Here is a 10963-nt window from a genome sequence, read left to right as displayed (position 1 = left end):
ATATTTTTTTCTGAAAATATTTTTTAAATACATGTCTGCTAAGCGGGCCCTAATTTTACATCTTATCCTTAACAATTTTCAAGATTGCTCTGCAGAAGCTTGTGGGATAGTCATTATGAAATTGATTTGAAATACTTTTTAAACATTAACTTGCATACTGAGCATGTTATTGTAGTAAAAGATTTATTGGCAAATATGCGTGACCTTACATTACATAATATGTTTACAGTTTAACCATGTTGAGAAAGTTGGATAAACTTATCCGATGAAGACATTGAATAGCATAAATTTAATGCAATTCAGGCTTTAGAAGAATAACTGGTTCCATAAAGCCGCTGGTAAACAGAGCGTCTAATGTCATTTGAAGGAAATATTGAGAAGAAAAAAACGTGAATTTTCGAAAAATCGCCATTTGCAAAAATGCGTAGCCATAATTTTTAATTTGTCGCCAATGGCGATCGACAGCGGGAACCTTTGAAGAAATATATTCACTTACCTGTCAGAAGATTACCGTGGGTCAGTACAAAGAGCTAATCACGTGTCTGCTATCATTTGATGCATTATTATTTAACCCTTTGCATGCTGGGAAATTTGTCGTCTGCTTAAATGTCGTCTGCTGAATTTCTAAAATTAGCATTTTCTTCGATTTTTTTCAAAGAATACTATCAGAATAGCAAACAGTTTGGATCCAGATGAGACGCCACGTTCTGTGGCGTCTCATCTGGATCCAAACTGTTTGCAAAGGCCTTTAAAATTCAGCTCCAGCGCTTTAAGGGTTAAATGCTTTGTAAAATTGAATGTATTTATTCAATGCGTATAATTATGTGTTATGCATGCAGTATTGCAGTGAGTTTGTTGTGAATATTGCTTAAATTACATGCTATTCTACAGTAATATGCTGTGCATCATCTTGTATTTATTATTTATTATTTATTGTTTATTTATTAACCCTTATTTGAACTTTTGAGATATAATGTAGCATTCTTAAGAAAACATTTTTGAACATGTGCACTTTATTGTACAGCTATAAACAATATTTCACTTTTTTGCTTTAATTGCATTTTTTCCCCATTAATTTACTGTGCATATGTAATTAATATTGTCTATCTAATAACATATTTATTATATTTTTTAAATATATGCAAGAACCTTTTTGAAGTGCAATAACACAAAATAGACAAGAAAAATTATACATTAAAGCCGAATTTCATAAAATGCAGCAAAGACAAATTAGCGCCCCGAGCCGATAGTGACGTACATATTTTCCTACAATAACCGAAGCATTCGTCTTTGTATTAGGATCGGAGATAGTGTTCGTGTGTCGTATGAATAGATATCGTTGCAGAATTTCAAATAAACCGTTAAACTAAGTTTAGATGCACATCGTACATGTATGGTATACATGCTGGCGAATTCGGCTGTACAGCCGTTTTCAATTTCAGAATTAAATATCTGGCTTATTTCGCATTTTTCGACACATGTTCTTCTTAACTTTTATTTTATTTTATATTGAAATATATATATAATAAGTTTTTTACACAGTTTATATAAACTCATAAATATTTGACTAAATCGTATATGCCCGCTTAAGATTCCTTCGTGAACGTTGTTTACGTAAGTATCGGAATGAACTCTTTCAGTGGTGGAACCGAATTTTGAAGGCTTTTGCAAACAGTCTGGATCCAGATGAGACGCCACAGAACGTGGCGTCTCACCAGGATCCAAACTGTTTGCTATTCTTATAGTATTCATTGAAAAAATCGAAGAAAATTCTAATTTTTGAAATTCAGCAGACGACAATTTAGCAGACGACAAATATCCCAGCATGCAAAGGGCTAACTTATATAAACAAGGCTCAGGTATACAAATAGTCGCTCGCCATCATGACAAATGATCTTTTCGCATGACTATGATATTAAAATGTCACTGAATTGAATACTTACTGCCGATGTCTCGAATTTACACATGTATTCTAAGAAAAAACATGTCACGATAGAAACATGAATCACTAAAATAGTCTGATATCAAATAACACGCAACATCTTTTAATCAAATTGGTGGCGAGATATTTATGTACACGAGGAAGCAAGCATTTTCGAAATGCTAACAAAAACAAATAGGTTAATTTAAACAAATGAAATTAATGTACGGCGCATGAACGATAAACACATTTTGTCACGAGTTCAGTCGAGATGTTCAGAGCTTAGTACGATATGTGTCAATCCTACGGAAACGTATATGGTACACCCAAATAATGTGGTCATGCCGGAATAATCTATATCGACTTACTGTGAAATAACATGGTATGTCGACATAGTTTTGTAGCTTTTCCCACTTTAATTTTACTCGTCATAACGACATTAAGTTGAAGTCTCGACGTAAATGTTTCCGGCTTTTCCCAAAAATATATGTTGTCGACATGATCTAAGTCGACAAATCTACATAACTTTTGGCGTCATTCTCTTGTGAAAATGACTTGCCATCAAAGTTTTAGTTGACACGATGAGTTATTTTTGACGCCATGACACCTTTTTCATATCATGTCGTTGTAGAATTTTGACATTATCACAATATTGCAACATTGGTTCATGACTTCCGGCTTCGAACAGAGTTTTAGTTTCTGGTATATTCTTTTGAAACACGAAAGACCTCAAACAGTCCATTTTTACAGCAGGAATGCTTGGTATAAAGGTAAAAATAACATACACTGTTTGCAAACAATAAATATTAATGTGTTCGTTGGGTTTTATGAGCATTTAGAGAGCTTAAATCTCGATTAATTCATTTAGATATTTTTCTTTAACTAATACTTGCAAAACGCGTGTTTCACGACCCACAACTTTTTTAGATTGCAGATTTGTGTCTTAGTGGCACTGATATATGTTGACTCATCGTTAGCTGATAAAGGGGCCTTTTCACGTTTTGGTAAATTGACATAATAAAAAATGTTTCGGATTCGCACATTTTCGTTGTAAGTATGATATTAATTTGTGAGCAAACAGTATTACTGAACATTTACCATGCTCTAAAATATCCATTACATGCATCTTTTGACGATTTAAAAACTTGAAAATTATTAAGCGTTGCAACGCGATACGATTGAATAATTTGGAGAGTTCTGTTGTTGTCGTTATATTTGTGTTACTACGAGGATGTCATATATTAAATATAAAATACATCAATGTTTGTATGAGTACGGATGGCCGAGCGGTCTAAGCGATAGACTTTTACGCCAGAGCTCCATGGATCAGTGCTTCGAGTCTAGTTGAGGGTTACTTTTTTTCTTTCTTTTATTGTATTCTTGTTTTTTACTGGAGCTTTTTAGATCCACATACACACAATATCTTTATTTCTGTCACGTTACATGAAAATAACCGACATGGAATAAGCAATAACATCGCTAGTCGTCGTGAGCCTATAAGGCATGCTATCGAATAAACATAGATGCAAGCATACTTTCAACATCAGAAACAGATGAATACAAAGGTTCTATAACCAGCATGGGGGGTGAGAAAGTTTTGTCCCGGGGACAGATGTAAATTTCATTATTGTTCTTTCATTAAGCCTTTTGCATTACATAGATAATGGTTTCAGTGCAGCTTATTTAAAGAATATTATATTATTATTATCATATATTTATTTGTTTATTTTAACTGCATATGACAAGTATGAGTAAAAACAAAAAGGTATCAGATATATTAAAAGAAATTAATCTAGTTTCAATGTCGGAGATATGGAAATGCTGGTTATGTAAACAATATAATTATAGATACAGTACATAGTACATGTTTTTGTTTCATCTTCTAGTAGTTTGGCAAACAATACATGTTTTTAAGGACTTTGTCCAAAACTGTAAAAAATATTTAGCCACAGTTCATAGACAATTTATGCATGTATATCTACTTTAATACAATTCAAAATCTATGAAAATCATGGAGAGCATATAATCGAAATTGTACAATATAATGCGATCAACATATAAGGTTTTTAAAACACATACAACAAGATGCGTTTGTGAAGCACAATGTCCCCCTATATGATGTTTGGCCTTAAAGGATGACCTTGACCTTGTATGCCAAATATCAAGTTGCTATGTTCAATATTGCAAAAGAATTCATAAAATAAGCGATTAGGGCCACATATATTTGACCTCTGACCTTGAAGGATGACCTTGACCTTGACCTTTCACCACCCAAAATGTGCAGATCCATGAGATGCACATGCATGCCAAATATCAAGTTGCTATCTTCAATATTGCAAAAGTATTTATAAAATAAGCGATTTGGGCCACATATATTTGACCTCTGACCTTGAAGGATGACCTTGACCTTGAGCTTTCACCACTCAAAATCTGCAGCTCCAACAGATACACATGCATGCCAAATATCAAGTTGCTATCTTCAATATTGCAAAAGTATTCATAAAATTAGCGATTTTGGCCACATATATTTGACCTCTGACCTTGAAGGATGACCTTGACATTGACCTTTCACCACCCAAAATGTGCAGCTTCATGAGATACATATGCATGCCAAATATGAAGTTGCTATCTTCAATATAGCAAAAGTTATTGCAAAATGTTAAAGTTGGCGCAAACAGACAGACAGACCAACGGACCAACAGACCAACAGACAGACAGGGCAAAAACAATATGTCCCCCACTACTATAGTGGGGGACATAAAAATGCAGCAATTTGTTTTATGTATAGTAAATTTGTAATTTAAACATTTGACAGAAGTGTAATAGTATATATTAATTTTTTTATTAAATCGCAAATGTTGACATTAATCAATATAAAGCATTTAATGACAAACTTCAATACATGCCAAAATCTGTGAAAAGGCCCCTTTAAGGGGCAATGGGTCTGCATCATATATACCTGTTAAAGGGTTCGTTGTAATTTGTCATCGTCGGCGGATACATCAACCTTCAACACCATCATCCTCTACCAGAATCTAGTATGAGCCTTGTTCTGAGAAAACTGGGCTTAATGCATGAGCGTAAAGTGTCATCCCAGATCAGCCTTTGCAGTCCACACAGGCTAATCAGGGACGACGCTTTCCGCCTAAACTTGATTTTCGGTAAGGAGGGACTTCCTTGAAACTAAAAATACCATAAAAGCGGAAAGTGTCGGACCTGATTAGCATGTGCGGACTAAACAGGCTAATCTGGGACGACACTTTACGCACATGCATTAAGCCCAGTTTTCTCAGAACACGGCTTTGGTCTGCCAACTAGGATGATAACATTGAGCATTGTGTTGATCTTGATACGATAGAAGTGCAACGAGTAGATTCTAACGCATAGAACTTTAAAGCATGATAGAATGATAACATGGGCTCACTCACGCTAGATTGGTCATGGTCGGCTCGGGTTCTTCTTACATGCAGCCCGGTACATGTAAGTATACTTACCCGGGTATGTACAGTAAATATACTAAAACGTACCCGGACGATATATGACTGTACCCGAGTTTTATTCCCGCCCAAAACCCGATGTCGTAATACGCGCTATTGATTACCGTAATTACGAAACAAACTTCCATTTAAAACAATGTATCAACATGCTTTTTGAGTATGAGTTTCGATAATATAGAGGCCATTTAACAGAAAATTGACATAAATATGAACATAATTGTTTTTTTAAGCCGACAACGACCGATTTAGCGTTAAAATTCCAGCGTACGTTTTAAGTATATTTACCGTACTCGGGGTACATATAAGTATACTTAATTGTACCCGGGGTACATGTAAGAAGTGCCCGAGCCGACAATGACCAATCGAGCCTCACGCTCGTTACCAGCTTCGGTCTGGTTGGTTTTTAACCATCATCATACTCTTTTATTCCTGTTTTCGCATTCGTTTTTATTCTGCCCCACAGATTATGAGAGTATCGTTACTGTTTCTCAGATAATCAGCCCATCGCTCCGAATGAATGAATGAATGAATGAGTGAGTGAGTGAGTGAGTGAGTGAGTGAGTGAGTGAGTGAGTGAGTGAGTGAGTGAGTGAGTGAGTGAGTGAGTGAGTGAGTGAGTGAGTGAGTGAGTGAGTGAGTGAGTGAGTGAGTGAGTGAGTGAGGGAGCGAGCGAGCGAGCGAGCGAGCGAGCGAGCGAGCGAACGAACGAACGAACGAACGAACGAACGAACGAACGAACGAACGAACGAACGAACGAACGAACGAACGAACGAACGAACGAACGAACGAACGAACGAACGAACAAATGAATGAACAGATTCAAGTATTAGTTGTTGCAAAAAGAACATAATAACAATCAGAAAATGGAAGTCAGAAAATAAAGTTTTAAAAGGAGATGTTTAAAACAGTAACTTTAATTTTATCAATTTAAATAATATGTAGTTTCAGAATGGAACATTGAATATTAAATTGTTTGATAAGTTGTCCTATATTAAAAAAAATTTATAACTAAATTCATTTTCCATAATTTTTGTTATTCTGAGCACAATTACACTCTAACTGATCTTGTTATGCATTGTTTTATTCCTGATTTATTAAAATCAAACATCACTGGATAGTATACGATTATTTATGTAATATGCAATAAGTAAAGTATGTTTATAACAACCGCTGTTAATTTACGTATGAGAGGTCGTTAAAAATTGGCTCCCTTGGATGTATTCGATGTAATTCCCGCTCAGTATATGGCTATTCACATATGATTCATTGTTATAGTTGTTGTAAAGACAAACTTTACTTCGCAACTAAAAGTACAAAATCCAAATTCTAACACAATGTAAACCGCAGTTTCAAAGTGCTTAACCGTAAAGTGTTTCGTTAACATCCGCTAACGATCCCATCCAAGACCCAAATGAGATAGAAACACGCAGAGACGAGTTAGGAGTGGAAATCACAGCGTTACCGCCACAAGTTTCACTTGCGTTCCACACCTGACCAGAACCGGTGCTGTTGGTACCTTGTCTAACGCAAGACGGATAATTCTGTTGCTATGTGACCGTTGTGACATGTGAGACCGTTGGTTTCAGTCACCTGAATGGATCTGCGGCTGCAGCTGGCGTTTCATCATACGCTGGTCGTCCTCTCTTCAAATTCGTTTTTATTCTGTCACATAGATTACGAGAGGCTCGTGACTGTTTTTTTTTAGATAGTCCGCCTTTTGTTCCGAATTAATGGATGAGCGAATAGACCACGTGTAGTTAGGAACAACTATATTGGGTGATCCGTATTCGTAATGGTCTGTGCAATTAACTTTCTCACGTACTGTATATCCCTGTCGCTTTGCGATGTCTCAGCAGGCTTCTTCTCTTTACCTATTAACACTTTGCATGTTGGGAAATTTGTCGTCTGCTAAAATGTCGTTTGCTGAATTTCTAAAATTTGCATTTTCTTCGATTTTTTTTTCAAAGAATACTATAAGAATAGCAAACAGTTTGGATCCTGATGAGACGCCACGTTCTGTGGCGTCTGATCTGAATCCAAACTGTTTGCAAAGGCCTTCAAAATCCGGTTCCAGCACTTAAAGAGTTAAAATCTGTTGCTGTGTTCATCTTTGTCTTCATCAGTATCTGTCTTTTCCATAAATATTAGACCAATGGAGTTACATCATCCCTTTATAATCTATACACAACATTGTATTCGGCAAAATTCAAAAATACCAACCTCGATTTGTATGTCAACTTTCAGCCATTTTGTTTGTGTTCCAAGAGTCGGTACGCATGATAAAATATATTGCACAGTTGCATCACAACAAGTGAAATATTTGATAACGTGTTACGGTCATTCTCATATCTTTTCCTGACTCATTTTTGGCAAACTTTCCCTTAACAGGACGTTGAGGCATGGTCTTCATTGAATTAGTGATGTAAGCTTTATGTTGATGTTGTTTAATGTTGAACTTTTTTGACGGTTAAAGATTTTGGATGCCCTTAAATGGCCAGCAAGTGATAAAGCATTTATCAACTTTAACAACACATCAAGTATGGCGTACTATTTATTTAAGTTGTTGACGCTTTAACGTCGACTGGATGGTAAAGTTAAAACGTTGAGCTCGATTGGTCATTGTCGGCTCGGGAACTACTTAAATATACCCAGGGTATCCGTAAGTATACTTAAATGTACCCCGGTTACGGAAAATATGCTTAAACGTACCCGAGAATTCTAACGCTAAATTGGTCGTTGTCGGCTATGTTTTTTGTAAAATTAATTATGTTTATATACATATATTAAAATTTTATAAAATGGCCTTTATATTATCGAAACTCGTACTCAAAAAAGCAGGTTGAGACTGGTTTTGTTCAAAGGGAATTTGTTTTCCCATTTCGTAGCGCGTTTTTCGGCATCGGATATTGGGCGGGAATAAAACTCGGGTAAAGTCTAAATTGGTCGGGTACGTTTTAGTATCTTTTCCGTGCCAGGGGTGCATTTAAGTATACTTTAGAGTACACGGGGTAAATTAAAGTAGTACCCGAACCGACAATTCCCAATCGAGCTTAAGTTGATGTATGTCCATAGATGGTTGGGGGGGGGGGGGGTAAGTAAAGGGTGGATTAGGTCGATGGAAGCTTAAACGTTGACTTGACTGTTATGGTAATTCAACTGCACGGTTAAGTTAATGCATGTACATAGTTGGTGGGTGGTTTCAGTTGAGGGATGCATGGCGTTAATGGACGCTTTAACGTTTTAAAGTTTCCTTGAAGTTAAGTGATGTGTGTACATAGTTGGTGGATAATTAAAGTTGATGGTTGGTTTAGCTGATAGATGCATAAACGTGAACTGGACTGTTAAGTTAATGGATGGTTAAAGTCGGTGGATATCAAAGTTGATAGGTATTAAAGTTGATGAGTGGAACGGTCAAATGAATGTTACATAAAATGGAGGTCACGGGTTCGATTCCCAATGTGGGAGCGCTCTTTAGTTAAAGATTCCCTCATAGGCAACAAGTGCGGATTCTATTCCCAGAAAACGGACTCGAGAGTTTAAAATAAGCCTTAGGCTGTCTAGGCAATCGAGCTTAAATAAATAGGTTTAAACTGAACATAATATTGACAATTAAAGATGTTAACTGGTAAACGTTGAATGTAGATACATGTAGATAATTGATAGTTAAAACTTGAGGATTACTAATATATGACTGTTGGTTCATGTTGATTGATAAGTAAAAAGTAAACAGATGGTGTATGCTTGTGTGATGGACAACGTATCAGTTAGAAGGACGTTTAGGTGTATGGATCTTAATATGTTGGTTGGACGGTTAAAGTGAACAATTTCACATTAAAGATTGGATTAAATGTTGATGGATGTGATTTATTGATTAGATGGTTGAAGGTTACGTACGTCATAAAATGAAAGGAATGGGAGGTGTTATTTTTTTGTGTGTGGCTTAAAAGCGAGCTCATCATGTGTCTAGCGGAAATCGAAAAATAGGCGAAATTGTTTGTAGTTCAGCCGGTGTAATAAAAGGCTTTTCCGGCTACACGTTTATTTATTCATACCAAAGTTTCAAGTGTACAACAAACTATGAAGCATAATCATATAAATACAAGATTAACAGCAGAGACAACTCTTACGGGATCTAGTATTTAGTATAACACAGTAATGTCCCTTTCTTGTTCCTTACAATATGTTACATGTTCATCATAATCAATACGAGGTGTTGCGTGCAAGTTTGAGGCTTGAAATTTCAACTGTGTGCATGCTGGGAAATTTGTCGTCTGCTAAAATGTCGTCTGCGGAATTTCTTAAATTAGCATTTTCATCGATTTTTTTCAAAGAATACTATCAGAATAGCAAACAGTTTGGATCCTGATGAGACGCCACGTTCTGTGGCGTCTCATCTGGATCCAAACTGTTTGCAAAGGACTTATATTTGGAAACAGGCGGGCATAGCGAAACAACGTGTTGATGTCCCGGTCCATGACTATATCGTGTCTGATTTGATATTATATTGAGACAACAGGTCATCTGTTCAATAAAACGTTTCGCGTGCAAGAAACGGGCCTCTCTGATAAGATAAAGGTGACTGTCGCCGTTTTAGGTCAGCACATAAGGTAGTCGTGAAGACTCAGCGATGACCTGTAAATAAACTCTGACATACACACACTTGACGAGGTGACCTCGCCTATTTTTGACCCTGTGACATTCAGCGATACATACATTTTCTCGTTAGGACTAAAGTAGTTTGTTTCCAAATACCCGGCCGACCCTATTTTTTTCGGTATTGCAAGTTTTTACATCTATTTTTTTTTACTTCAGTCCAGTAGGCCGGTATTCAATGCATCCGTTTCCGCGCTCCGCGTTCCGTGTCCGCGTTACGTACACGGACACGGAGTATCTATTCCATGCATCCGCTAATTATTTTAGCCTTTCCGTGTAAAAAAGCTAGTTCCAAACGTGGTGGTACTTGGATTAGGATGTCGTTATTAGAAGAGCACACATTTTTATGATGACTGCTGTGGCAGTACTGCATATTAGTAGACGGAAACGCGAACATATGTACTGGACACGAGCCATCATAAGAAACCGTCAAACTTACGGCACATACTACCATCTTGTTAGAGAATTAGAGTTGAACGATGAAGAGTTCAGGACCTTCTTCCGTCTTAGTAGACGTCAGTTCGGCGATGTGCTGTCGGTTGTAGAAGAACAGCTGAATCGACGATGTACGTCACGTCAGTCTATCTATAAGTGCCATGGAACGACTCGCCATTTGCTTAAGCTAATGAAAACAAAACAATATATTTTTTAAAAGATACTTTAATGTTTTTGCATTTATTTAAGAATCAACAAGAGATTGCCAAGCAATATGGTCCCCTACCGGTGAAACTCCACCATTGTCAGTAAAAAAAAATTAAAATATATTTGTTGCCATAGCAACCAGAATTTTTGACGTAGGAACAAAATGAAATGACGTGCATAATCTCCATATTGCCATCTATCCATGTTTCAAGTTTCATGAAAAAATATTAAGAACTTTTAAAGTTATCGC

The sequence above is a fragment of the Dreissena polymorpha genome, chromosome 7, assembly GCF_020536995.1.
Source record: "Dreissena polymorpha isolate Duluth1 chromosome 7, UMN_Dpol_1.0, whole genome shotgun sequence".
Classification (NCBI taxonomy): Eukaryota; Metazoa; Mollusca; class Bivalvia; order Myida; family Dreissenidae; genus Dreissena; species Dreissena polymorpha.
The sequence above is the reverse complement of the archived record's forward strand: the minus strand, read 5'-3'. Positions refer to the sequence as shown.